Below are 23,329 nucleotides of genomic sequence, written 5' to 3' on the forward strand. Positions count from 1 at the left end.
ATTAAGGAGGACTCTTCCCAGAGGGCTGTTGGTCATTACTATGATCGTGTGCGCGAGGAAGTATGGGCGGAGCCTCCTAGCGGTGAGCACCAATGCAAAAGCAAGTTTCTCAAGACCAGTGTAGCGGGATTCGACATCTTTTAAAATATGACTCAAGAAATATACCAGTTGTTCTTCGCCGTTCGGCCTTACAAGGGCCGAGCCGACCGCGTGCTCAGTCAAAGACAAATAGATCCTAAGGGGCTCTCCGACGACTAGCTTGCCCAGTACAGACAGTGAATTGAGATAAGCCTTGAGTTCCTCGAATGCCCGATCGCACTCCTCGTCCCATTGGAACTTGGTGGCTCGGCGCAAGATCTTGAAGAAAGGTAGACTCCGGTCGACCGTCTTGGAGATGAACCGGGATAAGACCGTTATCCGACCGGTGAGGAACTGAACTTCCTTCAGATTCCTTGGAGGTGACATATCTTGTAGTGCTCTTACTTTGCTAGGGTTCGCCTCGATACCCCGCTCGGTAACGATATAGCCGAGAAATTTCTCGCTCTTCGCGCCGAACAGACACTTGCCCGGGTTTAGCTTGATCCCGTACTCCTGAAGTGTTCGGCAGGTTTCTTTGATATCTGCGTAGAGATCAGCAGCTCGAAGGGATTTAACAAGTATGCCATCGACGTATCCTCCATGTTCGTCTGATCTGTTTCCGGAACACTTTGTTCATGAGTCATTGGTACGTGGCCCCAACGTTTTTCAAGCCGAACGACATTACGTTATAGCAATAGGTGTTGTCCGCTGTGATGAAGCTCACATTCTCCTTATCGTCCCGGGCGAGCGGTACCTGGTGGTATCCATGCATGCATATCAGCTCGCACCCAGTGGTCGAGTCCACCATTTGATCGATTCTAGGTAGAGGATAGAAGTCCTTTGGGCACGCTTTGTTCAGGTCCTTAAAGTCGATGCAGACCCTCCACATGTTGTTCGGCTTGGAGATGAGTACTACGTTCGCTAGCCAGCTCAAGAACTGGACCTCCCGTATGTGGCCGGCTTCCAGCAGCTTCTCGACCTCCGCCCGGATAATCTGATTCTGCTCGGCGTTGAAGTCTCTCTTTCTTTGCTTTACTGGCCGGGCATTCGATCAGGACATGAAGCTCATGCTGTGCGACGTTAGGGGAGATGTCGGGCAGCTCGTGCGTTGACCATTCGAAGACATCATGATTCTGCTGGAGGCAGCTGATCAACTCGGCTTTCTGCTCGGCTCCCATATTAGATGCTATGAAAGTCGTTGCCTCCGGTCGGCAAGGATGTATCTGTACTTCCTCTTTTTCTTCATAAACTAAGGTAGGAGGCTTCTCGGCTATGGCGTTTACCTCGATTCGAAGGGCCTTCCGGGCGGACCTAGCCTTCGTCTTAATACCCGGTTGGGTATTTATGCCTGAACGATCCTTAATTGCCAGGTGCTTACTTAGAACTTATGAGATCGAGTGCCCTTGTACTTGTTCAACTAGATATTCTTGCCTGATATTGTATGCTCGTCCGGTATTTCACACTCGTCCGATATTCTGCTACCGAGCATACATTCTGGCTCAATATAACTTTTCTCCAGCCTACTATCTATATGTTAAAAGTTACATAAGACTACATGTCTTCATACTCGACCGGTAATATATTACCGTTCGGGATTTTACTTCCGAGTGGATATACGCTTTCTTGTTTATGCCTTTGTGACTGGCCGTCTACTTAAATCCACCCAGTCTTAAACTATCAGTTGTTCCCGCATACTCTTGCCCTACTGACTTCACTTATACTAGTTATCTGCTAAGGGCCTCATATGCGCTTATGCCCGGTCATTCTTACACAACCGTCCAAGTTTTACATACCGACCAAATGTAACTTTTCTTGTTTTGTTTAACTCTTTCTTGACCAATGAGATAAGAGTAACATGAAGTCACATGTCTATATATCCGACCGGTCTATTAAGCGTGTCCGGTCTACCTCTACCGAGCGAGTATGAACCTTCTTTCGACCAACTATACTCTCAAAGTAATACAAGGCCAAAGGCCCTCATTACCGGCCGATCGTTTAAGACCGTCCGATCTACCTTTACCGAGCTATCCCTTATGCTCGACTGAACTTTATCAATCAAATAACTATTATTCTTCCCTTATCCTTCTCATTCCTTTCCCTCTCTATAGAGAATCCTTTTATCACAATCCGTATCACTAGCCTCCCCTTGAAGTATAGTCGAAGGAGGAGTACACGACTGACTATACTCACATATTATTTTTTCCCCTCTTCTCATGGTGAACCCACTTATCATCACCCGTATCCGTATCACTAGCTTCCCATTCAAGTATAGTCGAAGGAGGTGTACACGACTAACTATACTCACATATTATTTTTTCCCCTCTCCTCATGGTGAACCCACTTATCATCACCCGTATCACTAGCCTCTCCTTCAAATATAGTCGAAGGAGGTGTACACGACTGACTATACTCACATATTATTTTTTCCCCTCTCCTCATGGTGAATCCACTTATCATCATCTGTATCACTAGCCTCCCCTTCAAGTATAGTCGAAGGATGTGTACACGATTGACTATACTCACATATTATTTTTTCCCCTCTTCTCATGGTGAACCCATTTATCATCACTCGTATCACTATCATTGTCTAATTGTTAAGGGGCAATTAAAAGATAAAAATCATAGATAAAAAATGAAACCCTAAGGAATATTTGGTTAACCCAATTAAAAATAATTTCTATTGGGTTCCAAAGTCAATTATCAAGAGTTAGAGAATTTTTGGATAGTCAACCATAGATGACTTAATTCAAATTCTCTATGAATGATTAACTTAAGACCTAAGGGGGAAAATTAGACTATGACCTTTATTACATCTCACAACAAACTTAAACATGACTTACTTTATGATTCTAGACATGGATGTGAGAGGATAGAATAATACATTTAATTCACTAATGCTTATGACATTTTGATGAGTTATGAAATGTATTAAAATAATGATCATTGACCACCTATGGGGAAAATAAATGTTTAATTAATAGACATCTTGCTCATAAATTATAATTGGACATTTTAAATATTTTGAAAATAATATTATGATATGTAAACTAAGATTTTATCTTTTTAAAACATAAGAATTTAAAACATGATTTTAAAGTTGATACAAAATTGAATGGTTTCAAAAGTTTTTACATTTTGTTAAAATATCAAAATATAATTAATTTTCATGAAAATATATTTTTCCTTGCTAGAAGACATTAAAAGAAATATGTTTTCAAAATTTCATAACTTTCAAAATTTTCTAAAGTTGGCTGCCAAAATTAGTTTTCGGATTGGACTTATGTCAGTTGACTGCATCAGAGGGCAGTCGACTTGTAGCTGTTTTTTCAATATTTTGTTTGTATTTTTAGAATTTGACTTTGGTTCAAATTAAGTCAAAATTGATATCATAGTATGGATGGTTATTGGGTGCAATCTTTTTGATGATGTCAAAGGGGGAGAATTGATCAAGTTTAAAATAAAAAACTTTTATTTCTCCATATTCTTGTAAGAAACTTGAAAATTAAGTGATAGACATAAGTTAAGGGCGAGCTTGGAATTTATGCTTCCTGTTTACACTATGCTTGTAATTTTCATGTTGTTATTTAAGCTTAACTTAAACATATTATCACACATAAAAAAAGAAAGAGATTGTATGTGCAATCGACCTAAGTTTGATTAGGTACAATTATGATTTCAATGTGTATGTCAAAAAGTTTAAGTTAGGTTTCACATTGGTTTGATATGTGTGTTTGAGTCGTGCAGGACTTGGTGAACCACGCATGAAAAACTTGGTGTGACCAAGTTTGGTAAGTGCATCCTATGGTTCGGGTCCTTGAGATCGGTGAAGGATGACGCATCCGAGGGACCACCGGACAAGGAGCAAAGGAGTGGACCGAGGGAAGCAGACTTCAAAGAAACATGAAGGATGATACGGAAAGGGGTCACGGGATCAAGTGCATCTGAGGGATGAAGGCTGAGGAAGAAGGCTTTAAGGACAACTCTAGAGAGGATGAGTGTGAGTGATTGTTATGGGGTAGTCGACTGATGTATAGATTAGTCGATTGGTCCAAGATCATGAAGGCACATAATATTTCCTCGCCCAACGGTTATGAAGATTAATCAATTGATGGAGGTGTCAGTCGACTGATATAGAGTCGTTGAACAAAATCACAAATTCTATGGAGTGTTTTTGGTTGTGTCCAATGGTAACATAGTTAACTTATGGTAATGCCAGTCGACTGATGCAGGAAATGAGTTGACACAGAATCAACTCTTTCATCTCTATTTAAAGGAAGCTTGGGACATGAAGGAGGTTATTGATTCTTATTGAATACTCCTATGTGTTTGCCCTCAAACTTCCAAGCCTACACTCTTCTTCCTAATCTTATTCTCCATCTTATAAAAAAAAAGTATCTTATGGGAAGTTTGCTCTACCGAGAAGGAGTACTCAAAGCCAGAGATTGTCTGTGACTAATCCATCGATAGATAGGGTTCATCCACCTCAAGGACAAGCCATGGAGTAGGAGCAAGCAATCTTGTTAGAGTTTGCATTCTCTTTTTACTTTATTTTGATTATTATTCCACTATGCACTAACGAATTGTAGGAAGAAGGTAAATTTGACATGATTGTCTATTCAACTCCCATTCTAGTCAGGTCACGATCTTCAACAAGTCCATCATGAGCTTCCATTATTATTCACGAGCTTCTCGTCTCTCGGAAGCGCCGCTCGCTTCCTTATCGTTTGTCGGTGTACTCTTTCGCAACACCTCGTTCCTCGGATGCACCAAGCCCATTGACTCTATTTTCATGTCATCCTTTTCGATAACTGCATATTCTGCTCGACTTCTTGTATTCCTAAGTTCCTGCACACTTAAACACAAGGATTAAACACACAGGACCTAACTTAACTCGGTTGACCACATCAAAACTTACCTGGGGTACTTACAGCTCAAACTCCCTCTCCTGTCCCCATTTATCTAGATCGTAGAGCCCCTCCTTCGCCCATGTTAATCAAGAGTTCATGAATCAAAGAGGGAAAATTATGGTACAGACAATGGAAATAGTCCTAACTTCTACTCCCTAATCCGATTGAAGGTCCTTCTATAAATTTCGGACTCGAAGATTTGACAGGAGTTGAGGCTCCCATGATGAGGCTTCTGTAATTGAGATTTTTATCACCAATTATAAAGTGAAGAGAGTATTTATTGATACCTACTATTCTGTCAACAACATCTTTAAAATAGCTCTCGACCATATGCTGCTGGACCAGGAGAAGTTTCATCATATACATACTCCCCTGTATGGTTTCGCTCGACAGTCTTCAAGGCGAAATATTTATGGTCGCTGCTCCAACTCTGGGGTTTAACGTCATCGCTCGATGGTCTTCAGCGCGGGGTTTTTATAGTAGTCGCTCCGACTCTGGGGTTTAAAGTCAATGCTCGATGGTCTTCAACGCGGAGTATTTATGGTCGCCTCTCCGACCCTGGGGTTTAACGTCGCTGCTCGACAGTCTTCAGTGTGGGGTTTTTATAATCGCCGCTTCGACTCTGGGGTTTGACGTCGTCGCTCGACGGTCTTCAATGAGGAGTATTTATGGTCGCCGCTCCGACCCTGGGGTTTAACGTCGCCGTTCGAAGGTCTTCAGCGCAGGATTTTTATAGTCGCCGCTCCGACTCTGGGGTTTAACATCTCCGCTCGACGATCTTCAACGCGGAGTATTTATAGTCGCTGCTTCTACCCAGGGGTTTAACGTCGCCGCTCGACGGTCTTTAGCGCGGGGTTTTTATAGTCGTCACTCCGACTCTGGGTTTCGCGTCGCCGCTCGACGGTCTTCAACGCAGAGTATTTATGCTCATCGCTCCGACCCTGGGGTTTAACGTCGCCGCTCGATGGTCTTCAATGCGGAGTATTTATGTTCACCGCTTCGACCCTGGGATTTAACATCGCCGCTTGACGGTCTTCAACGCGGAGTATTTATGGTCGCCTCTCCGACCCTGGAGTTTAACATCGCCGCTCGACGGTTTTCAACGCAAGGTTTTTATATATTTATAGTCGCTGCTCTGACTCTGGGATTTAACGTCGCCGCTCGATGGTCTTCGAATACAAGCTCGCCGTTCAGCGGTAACTTTGATAACCTTTTCCTTTGATTCAATCCTGCAATCGAAATGCGCAGAAACATAAGAGACAACATTAATTACAACAGCACACCTTTCTGCCAACTTGGTACGGCTGGAGATGGTTCGCGCTCCAAGGACGTTCGAGCCGTCGCCCGTCCTCCAGGTAATAAGGGTCCGAGTGGAGTTTTTCCTCGGCTTTGAAAAGTCCGGCCCAAGGAGCCCCCATCTTGGTGACGTCGCCGACTGACTTTATCTTCTTCCATACAAGGTCGCCTACCTGAAAGGATCTGGGTATCACCCATCGATTGTAGTTCTGACACATTCTTTGTCTGTAGGACGTTAGCCGAACGGCAGCCCTGGCGCATGCCTCGTCCACCAAGTCCAGCTCTAGCGGTCTCCGCTCGACATTATCCTCATTGTATTGTTGCACCCGATCGGACTCTATCTCGATTTCGACTGGGATGACTGCTTCTCCTCCATATACCAAGTGGAACGAGGTTACTCCCGTTCCCTCCTTTGGGGTCGTGCAGATCACCCATAGAACACCAGGGAGCTTATCCACCCAGCTACCTCTGACATGGTCGAGCCAAACTCGAAGAATCCGTAAGATCTCCCGATTAGCGACTTCAGCTTGTCCATTGCTTTGGGGGTATGCTACGGAGGTGAAGGTTTGTTGGATGTTGTACCCTTCACACCATGCTTTGAGCTGCTGCCCGACGAACTGCCTCCCATTATCCGAGATGAGCCAACGCGGGATTCCGAACAGACAGATGATGTGCTGCCAGATGAATTTCTTGACCATATGTTCAGTTCTCCTTGCCAGTGGCTCAGCCTTGACCCACTTGGAGAAGTAGTTGACTGCCACAAGCAGGAATTTTTGCTGTCCGATCACCATTGGGAACGATCCTACGATGTCCATGCCCCACTGGTCGAACGGGCAGGACACCGTGGACACCTTCATCTTTTCCGTAGGCTGGTGAGAGTTGTGGTACCTTTGTCAAGATAGACATGTTGTCGTTGTCAGAGCAGCATCTTCCTGGAGGGCCGACCAAAAGTATCCCGCCAATAGGATCTTCCTTGCCTGTGAGCGGCCACCCGGATGCCTTCCGCAAGACCCTTGGTGTACTTCTTGCAGTATGTAGTTGTTGTCCTCCGACCCGACACACTTAAGCAACAGTCGGGAGAAAGCTTTCTTGTATAGCTGATCTCCGATCAGCGTGAACCGATTTGCCCTTCTTCTCAGCAGGTGGGCCTCTTCCCGATCGAGAGGCGCCACTCCAGATCGCAGAAACTCTATCAGCGAGGTCCTCCAGTCGCTCGGAATGGTGAGTGCCACCATTCGGTCGATGTGTGCCACCAGGGAGACCTTCTCGATCGACTGCTGGACGATGATCGGCGATATGGAGCTGGTAAGCTTTGCCAGATTGTCCGTTGCTTGGTTTTTCGCTCAGGGTATCTTCTGTATAACCACCTCTCGGAAGTTGGCCCTCGGCTTTTCGAAGGCCTTTACGTAAAGTCTGAGCCTTGCGTTGCTGATCTCGAATGCTCCAGCAAGATGTTTTGCGACCAGTTGGGAGTCTGAGTGAATCAAAACCTTGATAGCTCTGACGTGCTGAGCGGCCTGCAGGCCGGCTATGAGCGCCTCATACTCGGCTTCGTTGTTGGTTGCCCGCTACTCTAGCCGAAGGGACAAATGCATTCATTCTTCTTGTGGGGAGATTAGCAGAACCCCAACTCCACTTCCTTGCCAAGTGGATGTTTCGTCCACGTATATCCTCCAAGTGGCCTCTGGTTCGGGAGTCTGCACCTCAATGACGAAGTCTGCCAAGGATTGCGCCTTAATGGCTGTTCGGGGCTGATTCTGGATGCCGAATTCGCTGAGCTCCGTTGTCCACTTGATCAACCGCCCTAATGCTTCTGGATTGAGGAGGACTCTCCCCAGAGGGCTGTTGGTTATTACTATGATCGTGTGCGCGAGGAAGTACTGGCGGAGCCTCCTAGTGGCGAGCAACAATGCAAAAGAAAGTTTCTCGAGACCAGTGTAGCGGGATTCGACATCTTTTAAAATATGACTCAAGAAATACACCAGTTGTTTTTCGCCATTCGGCCTTACAAGGGCCGAGCCGACCGCTTGCTCAATCGAAGACAAATAGATCCTAAGGGGCTCTCCGATGACTAGCTTGACCAGTACAGGCAGTGAATTGAGATAGGCCTTGAGTTTCTCGAATGCCCGATCGCACTCCTCGTCCCACTGAAACTTGGTGGCTCGACGCAAGATCTTGAAGAAAGGTAGACTCTGGTCGACCGTCTTGGAGATGAACCGGGATAAGACCATTATCCGACTGGTGAGGCATTGAACTTCCTTCAGATTTCTCGGAGGTGGCATATTTTGTAGTGCTCTTACTTTGCTAGGGTTTGCCTCGATACCCCGCTCGATAACGATATAGCCGAGAAATTTCCCGCTCTTCGCGCCAAACAGACACTTGCCCGGGTTCAGCTTGATCCCGTACGCCTGAAGTGTTCGGCAGGTTTCTTTGATATCTGCGCAGAGATCAGCAGCTCGAAGGGATTTAATAAGTATGTCATCGATGAATCCTCCATGTTCCGTCCGATCTGTTTCCGGAACACTTTGTTCATGAGTCATTGGTACGTGGCCCCGACGTTTTTCAAGCCGAACGACATTACGTTATAGCAATAGGTGTTGTCCGCCGTGATGAAGCTCACATTCTCCTGATCATCCCGGGCGAGCAGTACCTGGTGGTATCCGTGGTATGCATCCAGCATGCATATCAGCTCGCACCCAGCGGTCGAGTCCACCATCTGATCGATTCTAGGTAGAGGATAAAATTCCTTTAGGCACGCTTTGTTCAGGTCCTGAAAGTCGATGCAGACCCTCCACTCGTTGTTCAGCTTGGAGATGAGTACTACGTTCGCTAGCCAGCTCGGGAACTGGACCTCCTGTATGTGGCCGTCTTCCAGCAGCTTCTCGACCTCCGCCCGGATAATCTGATTCTGCTCGGCGCTGAAGTCTCTCTTTCTATGCTTTACTGGCCGGGCATCCGATCAGGACATGAAGTGTTAGAGTGTATACTAAAAGCCTAGCTTTTGTTATAAACAATTATCTAGAAATAAGAATCACATTGGTCAAATATCTACATTTGTGATAAATGTAGTTGTTCAATTAATTTATATTGTAGATAACATGGTGTGTGGTGTCACACACAGAAGATCATGTTATCAGTACCTTATAAATTATAAACAGTAGCTCACGACCATGATGGAAAGGAACAAACCATTGGAAGGTCGTAGTGTAATTAGGTGTTAGTTTATCTTAACTATATAATTACACTAGTACACTAAGAGTGTATTGAGTAGGACCATTAGAGGTCGTTTCTTTTATACTGACATTATAAAGGGACAAAGACCTCAGTTATTATGGAAGTGTGTGCTCTTAATCCTAATATAATAACAAGCACATATATTTGACATTTATTTCTTTAATTTATCAATAGGTGAGATTTAGTTCGATAAATCAATAAGCCCGATAAGTTGGGAAATGATATCACTTATAGTGTGTGTTTTTGATTATAGAAGGAAACTGTGTCCTAGTGATCTAGGTTGAGAATGTCCCCAAGAGGAGCTCATAAGGATTGTCATGTTAAACCCTGCAGGTGGACTTAGTCCGACATGACGATGAAGTTGAGTGGTACTACTCTTGGAGCTAGATATTAATTAAGTGAGTTGTCAGTGTAACGGCCACCCAATTTCTTTACTACTACTCTTTAAGGTGAACGTTACTTAACCACTATTTTTTTTTTTTTAGCATGCTATTACTTCTAATTATCTCAGTACTACCCTCAACCAAGCTTATCAATCATGCTAAAATGTATCAACATGTTACCATGACAGTGTTTAGCATTTAACACTTATAGGCATGTATAGATCTGTAAACCAATTCAGTTAACTTGCAAACGAATTCCAGTTAACATGTATAGCCACAAATGTGTAGGCATTTAAAACTTGCAAATTGAATTAGTTAACCCAGCAAACGAAATCCATCATTTGTTCACATTAAGAATTTAAGCAAACTTGCACATGATAAAATTTGTAAACTACCAGTTAACATTTTGCATGTACTTCTACCAATAATACATCAAACAACCATTAACAGATTAGCATATATGGCTATTACTCATCTTGAGCAAACTCATGGCATATCAGTTTTCACAGAAAGTTACTTTGCAATTAAAAAAAACCAAACTTCCAGCAGCAACAGATAACACAAGAGCAGATAAGTATCACGGCCGAAATAGTTCTCAAGCTTAAGCAATGCAATTCAGGCTACAATAATATAGAACTTTACAGTTTTAAGCAACATGAAAGGATCTGAATTTTCCAAACTCCACGGCAACAATCTGAAACTCCAGATTTAAGCAATGCACCAAAATCGAATTTCATATAACTCAAACAATTCATATTGTACTCAACAGAACCAACGTATTTAATCAACTTCAAAACAGTAAAACAGGGAGAGCATAAAGAATCTGAATTTTTTTTTATTAATTCTCCTAGTTATTTAAGAAGAAACCTAAATAATTTAACTTGCAGAAATTTAAAAGCAAGGTCCCCAAATCTTCCATCACCGCCATCCACACACACATCACCAGTGTCTCCTTGTCGCCTTCTTCTATACCACTTTAGCTTTTCCTTTATTTTTATCTATATCTGCAGTAGAAGGAAAAAGTAGTATCTATAAGCTAAAAGCTTAGTAAGTGCTTTCTACTCACAAAATCCGATACGGAATGCATAAGCATAAAAGAAAGCAGGGAAATACATGCTCAATCATGAAAATAGCAAATAGAACTACATCATGCATCTCTAAAGGAAACAACAATTTAATTTGCTAAAATTTGCAACTTAGATAAAAGAACTTGTTCTGTTTGTTTCCAAATTAATACTTTTATACTTTAAAATAATATTCAACTTTACTTGGGCCCGGCATTGTACCACTTTGCGCGCCTTTCTTAATGAGAATTGAGGTAGCTAATCCCAAAACCATTAAGACACTTCGAGACCTTATGTCTAGGGGCAACTTGGAGCCCATCCCTTGGACTTTGTGTCCGGTACATGCCCTTTTAAAAGTAAAATACTTTTCTTTATATCCTTCTTTAAATACTTCTTCTAATAAAATGCCTTGGCACTTATTTGTGTGCTTTGATTCTAAATTCTGGAATTTAGGATCAGATTGTGACTTAGTCTTTCTTTACTTGCACTTCTCTCATTTATTCATTATACGAGAGATTCTAAAGCATATATCACTATATAAGCCAGTACTTATTCAAACTAATCTCCACAGAGTTTTAAAAACAACTACACTACTGGTAAGTAACATGGTATATTGCAAACAGAATTTCAACAGTAAATAACAAAACTACATGGTCATAGATGGTAACCTTAGATAGGCTCACAGCAGTAAAAGTTTCTACACATCAAGCTTGTAACAACTAACTTATTCATGAACCTAACAATCTTTCATCATGCTGTAGCTTGAAGAAATTTATACCCACTTAAACATGCTTGAATTGTGAGGTAAACACATCAAAAAACATGCTGTGATAAAACAAGGGAACATCAAGATTCTGTCCGTGCACTAAAAGCTTCAAAGGATTGAAACCAAATCTTAATCCGGATTGTTAGAGCAAGGGTTGAAATCAAAACCATATGCTAGAATGAAAAAGACTGCTCTTGTTCATTACACAATAACAAAACGCAAACGAAAACCCCGAAAGCTACTCCTACCGCAGGTGAGAAGCACTTACATCCGGTTCTTGGACTTACAATCCGAAGGAAACGCTCTAGGGTTTCGGTGGAGCTCCGATTTCTCCCTTTTTCTTGTGTTTCCCGAGCTCCCCTTGCCGGAATGGTCACCCACGTGTGGAGACCGGCCGGAAAACGCCTCGCCGATGTCGAGAGGAGGAAACCCTAGCCTTGGCTGCGGTTTCGCCCGAGAGAGTCGGCGCCGTCGCGAGAGAGGAGAGGAGAAATTTCGAGAGAAAGTTTTTTAGGTTTTCCTCTCTTAACTTAACCTCTTTTTATAACCTAGTTTGAATTCGATTCCAACTATGCTTAAATCTATTTCTCTCCATACTAGGTTAATAAAACACGCGCAGTCCAGTTGGTTAGTCGGCTCTCAACCAAACCAAGGGTCTAGGCTTCGAATCCTTATCTGCGCACCTTTTTATTTTTAAAGTTTATTTTCGGTTTCTAAAATATCGCTTAACTATGCTATAAACTTAATTCTTTCCTTATAAGGTTAACAAAAAAACTTGTAGCTCAGCTGGTTGGGCTGGGTTCAACTGAGATTCGGTTCGGGTCAAGGTCTTGGGTTCGAGTCTCCCCTTCAACGTTTTTTTATCAAAACTTCTTTCTTTTTGTAACTCTACTAAACGACCTCCAAAAATTACATAAAAATACTCTAAAAATTCCTAAAAATCTCTAGAATATTTTAAAAGTATTTCCAAATATTTTATGGACTTTTAGAACTTAAAATAAGGAAAATTGGGTCGTTACAGTCAGTAACTTACTTAATTAGTGGACATTTGTTATCTTAAACACAGGGAGACTAACACACTCATAATAAGAAGGAGCCCAAAATGTAATTTGGGATTGGTGCGGTAGTTCAATAATAGTTCTTTAGTGGAATGAATTATTATTGATGAAATTAAGTTGTGTGTTCGGGGCGAACACGGGATGTTTATTTTCATCGGGAGACCAAAACCAATTCCTCCTCTTGGTCCCTATTGTAGCCTCTAGTATATAGAGATTTATATCCACCGCATACCCACCTTCTTACCCATCCAATGGGGCAGGCCAAGCTATCTTGGAACCCAAGCTAGGGCCGACCAAGATCAAGTGGATGAGTCATGTAGGTGGCCGGCCAAAGCTTGGGTCCCAAGCTTAGGTGGCCGGCCACTAGAATATTAAAAAAGATTTTTATTAAAATTATTTCTTATGTGGATATCATGATTTTAAAAGAGAGTTTAAAAATTAAAAATTTCCTTTTATAGCTTTCTACAAAAGATTAAGAGAAGAGATTAATCTCTTTCCTTATTTGTAGTTTAAAAGGATGGTTTTAATTTTTGGTAAAAACTTTCCTTATTTGTAAATCATCTATATGTTTAAAAGAGAGTTTAAAATTTGAAATCTTTCCTTAATTGTTGATTAAAGGAGGATTTTAAATTTTAAGAAAACTTTCCTTTTTAATCATGTTCATGATTTAAAAGAGAGTTTAAAATTAAATATTCTCTTTTATAAGTTTCTACAAAAGATTAAGAAAAGATTTGATATCTTTCCTTATTTGTAGATTAAAAGAGATTTTAATTTATAGAGATAATTTTCTTTTTATCCACATGTTTAAAAGAAAGATTTTAATTTATTAAATTTCCTTTTTATAAACTGATCATGAAGGGATAAAAATTATTGAGAAATTTTTATAAATTTCCGGAAGCAAATAAGGAAGTTTTAATTGGTGTTTAAAATTTTATTTGCTTGGAGATTTGTATAATGGCCGGCCATTGTAAATTGAGAAGAGAAAAATTATTTTTAATTAAATAAATTTTTCTTTTCATGGCAAAAGAATTAAGGAAGTTTTTATTTAAATTTCCTTATTTGCCAAGACCAAGGATTATAAAAGAGGGGGTAGAGGTGCCTTCATGGTAGAAGAACTCTATTATTTTTCTCCCTCTTTTCTTCATTGGGTGTGGCCGGCCCTTTCTTTCCTCTCCTCTCCTTTGTGTGGCCGAAACCTACTCATGGTGGAGATAGCTTTGGTGGCCGGATCTAAGAAGGAGAAGAAGGAGAGAAAAGAAGCCTCTTTTCTAGCATCCCTTGGAGCATGGTGGTGGTGGCCGAACCTCTTCATCCTTGGAAAAGTTTTGATGGCCGAAACTTGTAAGGAAGAAGAAGGTGCTTGGTGGTTCTCATCTCGGAAGATCGTTGCCCACACAACGTTCGAGGTTAGAAGAGGAATACGGTAGAAGATCAAGAGGTCTTTTTTAAAAGGTATAACTAGTAATTTTTCTTTCCGCATCATACTAGTTATTTTTGGAAATAATACCAAATACAAGAGGCATGTGATTCTAGTGTTTCAAATATGTTTTTCGATGTTGTGTTCTTTTATTTTTTTTCCTTGTGATTTGATTGTTCTTTTCGGTTAACCTAAAGTTATTTTAGGAAATTAAATATTAGCTTTCCATAAAAGGTTTTGTCTAGTCGGTGGTGGTTACTCCCATATCCAAGAAGGCCATGTGCCTCACCACGCAGTACTGGGAACCAATTATGGAAATTAATATTTAATGGAATTAATAACTTAAGGTGATTTGGGTCGAACGTGTTAAGTTCCGCAGGAGACCCAAGTCAAAACCTAAAAGAACGAATAGATTAAGTTTTGGATCAAACGTGTTAAGTTCCGCAGGCGATCCAAAATTTAATTTAAAAGAACACATGGTAGCTAGGAAAAGGTTCAGACCTTTGTACAAAATTTTTGTACAGTGGAACCTCTAGGTTTTCCGAGTAGCAACCAACAATTGGTATCAGAGCTAGGGTTTTGCCTCTATGTATTTGGTATTAGTTTAATTATGCACATGTCATACATAATTTAGGCAGGTTAATAGTAGGATGTGCTAACTTTGTGGATGCAGGATCCAACTATTATGGCTTATAGTTATTATGTGTGTGATTGGACCCTTGGACATGTCAAGGGCATTTTATTGTGTGTGCATGATTGTATTATAAAATACAGCAGGAGCTGTATTTAGTTTTATTAGGATTTTATTTTTGATCTAATTACATGTACATTCCTTTTATGGAATATAGGATCGATGGATGTAAATTTTATTTTATGTTCGATCTAGTTTACATGTACATTCCTTCGAGGAATATAGGATCAAAATGTAAAATTCTATTTATGTCGCGGATCGAATCTTGCAAAGCGTGGAACCTTCTAAGGACTAGAGGCACAGCGGAACTAGGAGCAAGATGGATGCGACAGCTAGACCCGGTGGCAGTGGTCAAATATGGCAGCAGCTTGGGATGACAACACACGGAGGACAACAAGAGATAAAAGCCATAATAGTTGAAAATTAGATTTTCTATTTATTGCTTTTATATTGTGTTGTGTGTGCATGTTAGTTTACATATTTAGTAGGCTAGCATAGTTAAAATTCCTCATTTATAAATAACTAAGTGGGAGAGGGATTTTTAAGTAAATCCCATGGTCTCCATTACTGGTTTGTAAGTGATGCAAACAAGCTTGCGCGTTGGCTCTGAGTGCCTTCTTCCATAACTTAGTTTGTGGATCACTAGAACAGACTTCCATTTTTGGATGACTATAGGAAGTTAATTAAGAGCGTGTGATCTTCCCCAACGGAAGGGGCATAATCTTATTAATGGACTTAGTGTCAAGTAATGGTATACACTTAGACACATCTAATAGTATCCTCCCCATCGGAGTCACTGCTATTATTTGTGTGACCAAATGATACCAACTATTAATTTTATTTGTCAAAAAGTTAGGTTGACAAGATAATAAAATTAATGGGTTAAAACCCTCCTTTTACAAATGTTGAATTTGTATACGTCCACACTAACGTGGCATGCAAAATTCACGGTGTTTGAGGTGTTGGTGAATTTAAATAATATTGTTTGAGGAATCAATATTTTTTTTTAAAATTCAAAAGTTTTTGACCAAATATTTGATCAAAGACAGATCAACTATTAATTTTATTCATCATAAAGTAAAGTTGACGAGATAATAAAATTAATGAATAAAATCTCCTCTTCGATTTTGTATACGTCCACACTATCGTGGCATACAAAATTCATGGGAATTTTTAAGGAGTTGATCTTGACCAAATATTTTTGTGATTTAAATATTTGTCAATCCCCTAGTAGTCATACTATAGAAAAGGCTTAGTAGTCCCAATTGTAATGATTGAAAATAGGACTTGGACATTAAGGTAGACTGTCTTCTTAAAACTAAGAACAACATAGGTGTATTTAATTCATTAGTTGAAACATGTTTAGTGGTGTTATCTAACAGAACCTGGAGTGTAGATACAGATGCCATTAATCATGTCTGCAATTCATTGCAAGGTTCTAGGAAACCCGGCAACTAAATGAAAATTAAAACACCGTCTACATGGGCACTACTGTAAAAATGGTAGTTGTTGCAGTGAGAGATGTTTATCTTTTGATAAGAATAAAATATGGATTTTTGAGTAATTGTCTTTACGCACCAAGTTTAGAAAGAACTAGTTTTCAGTTTCTAAACTATTCAAAGAACTTGATATTCTGCCTCTTTTAATAACAAAGTTGTTATTAAGCAAAAGAGGGAAGTTATCTGTTCTGGTACGTTGGTTGGCAATTTATAAATCCAATAACTCTCACGATGCAACAAATGGAAATTAGTAAGACATCTTCTAACTTTAAGAGAAAGTAACCTTCGAAAATGAACCAATTATATCTTTGGCTTCTAAGGCTAGGTTATATTAACTTGAGTAGGATTCATTGGTAGCTGATGAACTTTTGGGTTCATTAGTAGTGGAAATCTTTCCAACTTACGAGTCTTACTTGGAAGGAAAAATAACCAAGAAGCTTTTAAGTCTAAGGGGTATGGAGTCAAAGATATATTGGAATTGGTTCATTCTGATTTGTGTGATCCTATGAGCATCCAGGCAAGAGGTTGTTTCAAATATTTCATCTATTTTATAGACAACTATTTGAGATACGGATATATTTACTTGATGTGCCGCAAGTCTAAGTGCTTTGATTAGTTCAAAGAGTACGAGGCTGATGTGGAGAAACGACAAAGTAAAAGTATCAAAACACTACGGTAAGATCGTAGTGGTAAGTACCTCTTGGGAGAATTTAGGAGTCATTTATCAGAAGTAGGGATTCAATCCCAACTAACTGCACCTGGTACACCCCAACATAATGGTGTAGGAAAAGGAAGGTATAGGACTCTTATGGAAATAAGTAGATTGATGAGTTATTAAGAATATTATCAAAATCATTTTAAGGATATACTCTGGAAACGAGAGTGAATATAGTACCTTCTAAAGTCAGAACTCTCTATTCATATAGAATTGCTGAATAGGCGTAAGCCTATTTCAAAGCATATTCGGATTCGGGTAATCCAGCACATATGCAGAAGAGAGACAATGATAAGTTGGATAGGAATTTACTTGTTTGTGGGTTATCCTAGTGAAATGAAAGTAGGTTTATAGTCTTAAAAATCAGAAGGTCATTGTTAGCATCAATGACCGATTTTTTTAAAAAAAAGGACTATGTAATAAACCATATGCCCATAAGAAAATTTGTTCTTAAGGAAATAATAAAAGGCATGTCTAATCTAGTACCAATTGTACAAGATGAGATACCACAAGGAAACTGCAACACGTATCACAAATGATACACAATTACAGAAAGTGCCTTGTCGTAGTGGGAGGGTTGTTAGACAACCTAAAAAGATTCATGTTTTGGGAGAGTTTTTGGACTCGATCCCTGGAGGACATGAACCTGATCTCCGGACATATGACGAAACACTCCAAGATAAAGATGCAATATCTTGGCAAAGAGTAATGAATAACAGAATTAGAATATATGTATTCAAATAAAATCTGGAAGCTTGTAGAACCACCAAATGGTGTAAAAGCCTTTGGATATAAAAAGGTCTATAATAGGAAAAGAGGGATAGACAGGAAGGTAGAAACTTTCAAAGCAAGGCTAGATGAAAAAGGAAACTTTTTCACTGGTAGCCATGCTTAAGTCTATCCGGATTCTTTTATCTATTTGGTAAGTGGATGTCAAGACAGCATTCCTTAATGGAATTCTTGAAGAAAGCATCCATATAAAGCAACCAGAAGGGTTCATTGCAAAGGGCTAAGAGCATCTTGTGTGCAAGCTCAATCAGTCTATGGACTGATACAAAGCTTCAAGGTCTTGGAACATCCAGTTTATCAAAGTAATCCAGACCTTTGGATTCATTTAGTAACTGGATAAGTCTTGTGTATACAAAAGGTGTGATCGAAGCGTGGTGGTATTTCTTGTACTATGCGTAGATAACATTTTTGGTAGCTGGAAACAATATCAAAATGTTGTCAGAAGTAAGGGTATGATTGTCCAAACAATTCGATATAAAGGACTTGGGAGAATGTATATATTCTTGAGATCAAAGTAATAAGGGATCGCAAGAAAAGAATATTTTACTTATTCCAAGCTTCATACATCGGAAAAATCCTTGCTCGTTTTAAGCATGCAAAACTCCAAGAAAGGTTTCTTACTTTTTTAGGATGGAGTAACTTTATCTAAAGATATGTCTCTGTAGACATCAAAGGAGATAAAGGAAATAAAGGTAGTTCTTTATGCTTCGGCTATCGGAAGTCTAATATATGCTATGCACGAGATCAGAAATCTGTTTTGCCAAGGGCATAGTTAGCAGATATCAAAGTAACCCTAGACAAGGATAGTGGACTGCAGTAAAGCATATATTGAAGTACCTTAGAGGCACTAGAGATTATATGCTAGCTTACAAGGCAGTTAATTTGGTCCTAGTGAGTTGCATGGATTATGACTTCCAATCAGATAGGGATAATAATAAGTCAACCTCGGGGTTTTGTGTTTACTTTAGGAGGTAAAGTCATAACTATAATAAGCATAGGTGTTTTTCTGGACTCCACCATAGAAGCTTAGTATATGGCAAGCCTCTGAGGTAGCCATAAAAGCTGAATGACTCAATAACCTCAAGATAGACTTAGATATGATTTCTAGTTTGTCCAAAGATTATTACAATTTATTGTAATAATAATGGTGCAGTAACAAACTCGAAGAAACCATGAGTCTATAAGGCAAGTAAACACAATAGAGCGCAAGTACTACCCAATACGAGAAATTGTATAACGAGGAGAAGTTGTTGCCGCCTAGATTGCATCAGATGATAACCTAAGGTCCTTAAGGCAAGAGCTTTTTGAAAGGCATGGGAATCAGATGTATGGCAGCAGATATGGCAGCTTAGTCTTTTAGTATAAGTGGGAGATTGTTAGAGTGTATACTAAAAACCTAGCTTTTGTTATAAACATTTATCTAGAAATAAGAATCACATTGGTCAAATATCTACATTTGTGATAAATGTAGTTGTTCAATTAATTTATATTATAGATAACATGGTGTGTGGTGTCACACACAGAAGATCATGTTATCAGTACCTTATAAATTATAAACAGTAGCTCACGACCATGATGGAAAGGAACAAACCATTGGAAGGTCGTAGAGTAATTAGGTGTTAGTTTATCTTAACTATATAATTACACTAGTACACTAAGAGTGTATTGAGTAGGACCATTAGAGGTCGTTTCTTTTATACTGACATTATAAAGGGACAAAGACCTCAGTTATTATAGAAGTGTGTGCTCTTAATCCTAATATAATAACAAGCACATATATTTGATATTTATTTCTTTAATTTATCAATAGGTGAGATTTAGTTCGATAAATCAATAAGCCCGATAAGTTGGGAAATGATATCACTTATAGTGTGTGTTTTTGATTATAGAAGGAAACTGTGTCCTAGTGATCTAGGTTGAGAATGTCCCCAAGAGGAGCTCATAAGGATTGTCATGTTAAACCCTGCAGGTGGACTTAGTCCGACATGACGATGAAGTTGAGTGGTACTACTCTTGGAGCTAGATATTAATTAAGTGAGTTGTCAGTAACTTACTTAATTAGCGGACATTTGTTATCTTAAACACAGGGAGACTAACACACTCATAATAAGAAGGAGCCCAAAATGTAATTTGGGATTGGTGCGGTAGTTCAATAATAGTTCTTTAGTAGAATGAATTATTATTGATGAAATTAAGTTGTGTGTTCGGGGCGAACACGGGATGCTTATTTTCATCGGGAGACCAAAACCAATTCCTCCTCTCGGTCCCTATCGTAGCCTCTAGTATATAGAGATTTATACCCACCGCATACCCACCTTCTTACCCATCCAATGGGGTCGGCCAAGCTAGCTTGGAACCCAAGCTAGGGCCGGCCAAGATCAAGTGGATGAGTCATGTAGGTGGCCGGCCAAAGCTTGGGTCCCAAGCTTAGGTGGCCGGCTACTAGAATATTAAAAAGGATTTTTATTAAAATTATTTCTTATGTGGATATCATGATTTTAAAAGAGAGTTTAAAAATTAAAAATTTCCTTTTATAGCTTTCTACAAAAGATTAAGAGAAGAGATTAATCTCTTTCCTTATTTGTAGTTTATGTAACGACCACCCTTCTTACTACTTCTACTCTCTAAGGATGACCGTTACTTAACTACTAACTCTACTTAACCGGTATGATTAAAAATCACATGGAAACCCTACCGAAAAATTTCGGCAGAGTCTCCCCTGTTCCGGTGACCTTACTCAACAATACATGCAATATATACTCAGCCACAAGCGGCTGGAACACATATCAATCAACCACGCAGTATAATAAATATCAATCACACAAATATCTACTTACTAAACTAAACTCATCCTACATGCAATCTAAACAGGAAAATCTCAAATGACATGAACTTAAAATACAACTCGAATGTTTATTAATTACTAAAATGCGGAAACTAAAATTAAAACTTCTTTCCTAGTCCCAAGGCTTCCATAGTCCTGGCATCACACATCCTTCGAACACCTCCTTGTCGCCTTCCTTTCTATATCTTTTCCTTTCCTGTATCTGCAGTAAGAGGAAGTGTAGTCTATAAGCAAAATGCTTAGTAAGCGCTATCTAACTCACAAAAACTCGATATGCATGTGAATATTCTGAAATAAAAACATGCTAAAACCGAATGCTAACATGTAAAGCTAAACATGTAAAACTACTTATGCTCTTCTAATAGCAAAGAACAGTAAGCTAATCTAAATAACATGCTAGCATAAAAGGGAACTAAACTTGCTGATTCTAAAACAAGGTGAAACTTGATTCATTTGTTCTAACTTATTCTTTAACACTTTATGTTTATATAAAAACTCGTTTTACTTATTCAAAAACTTATACTTATAATACTTCAAAATAATAATCATCTTCTTCTTGGGCCCGGCAACTGTGCTTTTACTTTTGTAACGACCCGACCCATTCGGCGGCCCATTTGGCGGCCCATTTGGCGACCCTATGGTCGTCGACCGTCGACCGTCGGCCGAGCCGTTACTACTAGGTTATCTAAACCTAGGGACGACTATGGGAGCCCAGCCCAAGGACAGAGAGTCCAACACAGTGCCACTGATAAAAGTAAAATACTTGTTATCTTTTAATACTTCTATATAATGCCTCGGCATTTTCTTTAGCACCTTGTGTGCCAAAATCCCTAAAGTGTTGACTTTGGGATCTACTTAAGGCCTTGGCCTTTTCTTTCTTTTCTTTATCTTTCTTATACTTTTCTTTATCTTTCATATGAATCTATGAATGAAACTAACTATGTATTACATATTCATGCATAGAATACAAAGAAATCCACACATACAACACTTATCAAAAATATGCACTAATGCTTAACAGAAATCTGCATATTAAGCTTATCTAAAATCTGCATACTAAGCTTATCAAAAATCTGCATTCTATGCTACACAATTTCTGCATACAAGCTTAATCAAATCTGCTCACTAAGCTTCTCAAAAATTTGCATTCTAAACTTCATAAAATCTGTACTACAATTGGTGGATCCCAATTAGAAAAGTCTACATCAGAAATCTATCCGAATTTCCAATACAAAGTCTGAAGAAAACAATTCACAGACTCGATTAATCATCTTGACCTTTGTGTTCAATCTATCAATCTACAGAACTGATCACGGTTTGATCATACAACTCAAGCAAAGCTCAGTTCACAGTATTGCTAATAGCAAGAAAATATGAACCCAAAGCTACAATTCCACCAGCAACTATACTTATCCAACAAACATCCCTAACTGTTCATACTATATGTGGCCTCACAATAATATATTTTGAGTATCAAATAATTAGATACAATCATCAATTACTAGTTAAGCTCTTGTAAGGTTTCAGAAATCTTTAACATGCTTCAACAGATTTGCACAGAAGAAATCAAATTCTTAGATCCCTTCTAATAATCTCTAATATCTTAACAAGGAACAAACCTAAATCCAAATCTGTCCTTCATGCTTCAAATTCAAGAATACATTGATACGAAACTATGAAACTCTACATGAACAGAGCATACTCATCCAGGTAACCATAGAAAAATCTATCTTAAAACCTGCAATGCCATTTTCAAAGCTTGAAGGGATCAACTCACTTGCTTAAACTTAACAAATCTTTTCTTTCTTCCTTTAACCTCACGGCAGCAAACAAAACCAAAGAAAACTTCACGGCAAAACTCGAACAAACAAGGAAATATCGAAACGAAGTCGGAATTCCTCTTACCACAGGTGAGTAGCAACTTACCTTGGGTTTCTTGGACTTACAACCGAGAAGGAGGCATCTAGGGCTTTCGGCGAGCTCGAAATCCCGACTCTTCTTCGTGCTCCCTACTCCTCCTCGTCGAGAAGAGCTTAAGGAGATGGAGGAACCCCTCGGAGAACCTTGGCCGGCCGCCGGAAAACAAAGCCTGGCTCGGCTGCGATTTCGCCCAAGCAGGAATCGCCCGCACAGCGCCGTCGCGAGAGGAGAAGGAGAGAAAGGTTTCGGTCACGGGATAATTAATCCCTAACTTATCCCTCTTTTATAACCTAAAGTTTATGGCTTAAGACTATTTCGCTCCTTATCTTTTCACGAAATACTCGCGGAAGAGTTGGTTGGCTACGGTTTTGACCAAGTCAAGGGTTGCGGTTTCGAATCCTCAGCCGCGCACTTTTCGTTTCGATTTATTTTCAATGTTCCTAACTATACCTTATATAAATTTGTTCTCACATCTAGTTAACAAATTGAGCATGGCACGGTTGGTCGGGCCGAGTTTTGCTTGGGCCGAGGAGCTCGGTTCGAAACCCAGCTTCTTCAACTTATTTTCCTTGCTATTATTCTCCATTACCATTTTCTACATCATATACATCTTATCTCATATATTATAAACAAAACTTGTTTAGCTCAGTTGGTCGGCTGACTTATG

This window comes from Zingiber officinale, chromosome 9A (assembly GCF_018446385.1).
Source record: "Zingiber officinale cultivar Zhangliang chromosome 9A, Zo_v1.1, whole genome shotgun sequence".
NCBI lineage: Eukaryota > Viridiplantae > Streptophyta > Magnoliopsida > Zingiberales > Zingiberaceae > Zingiber > Zingiber officinale.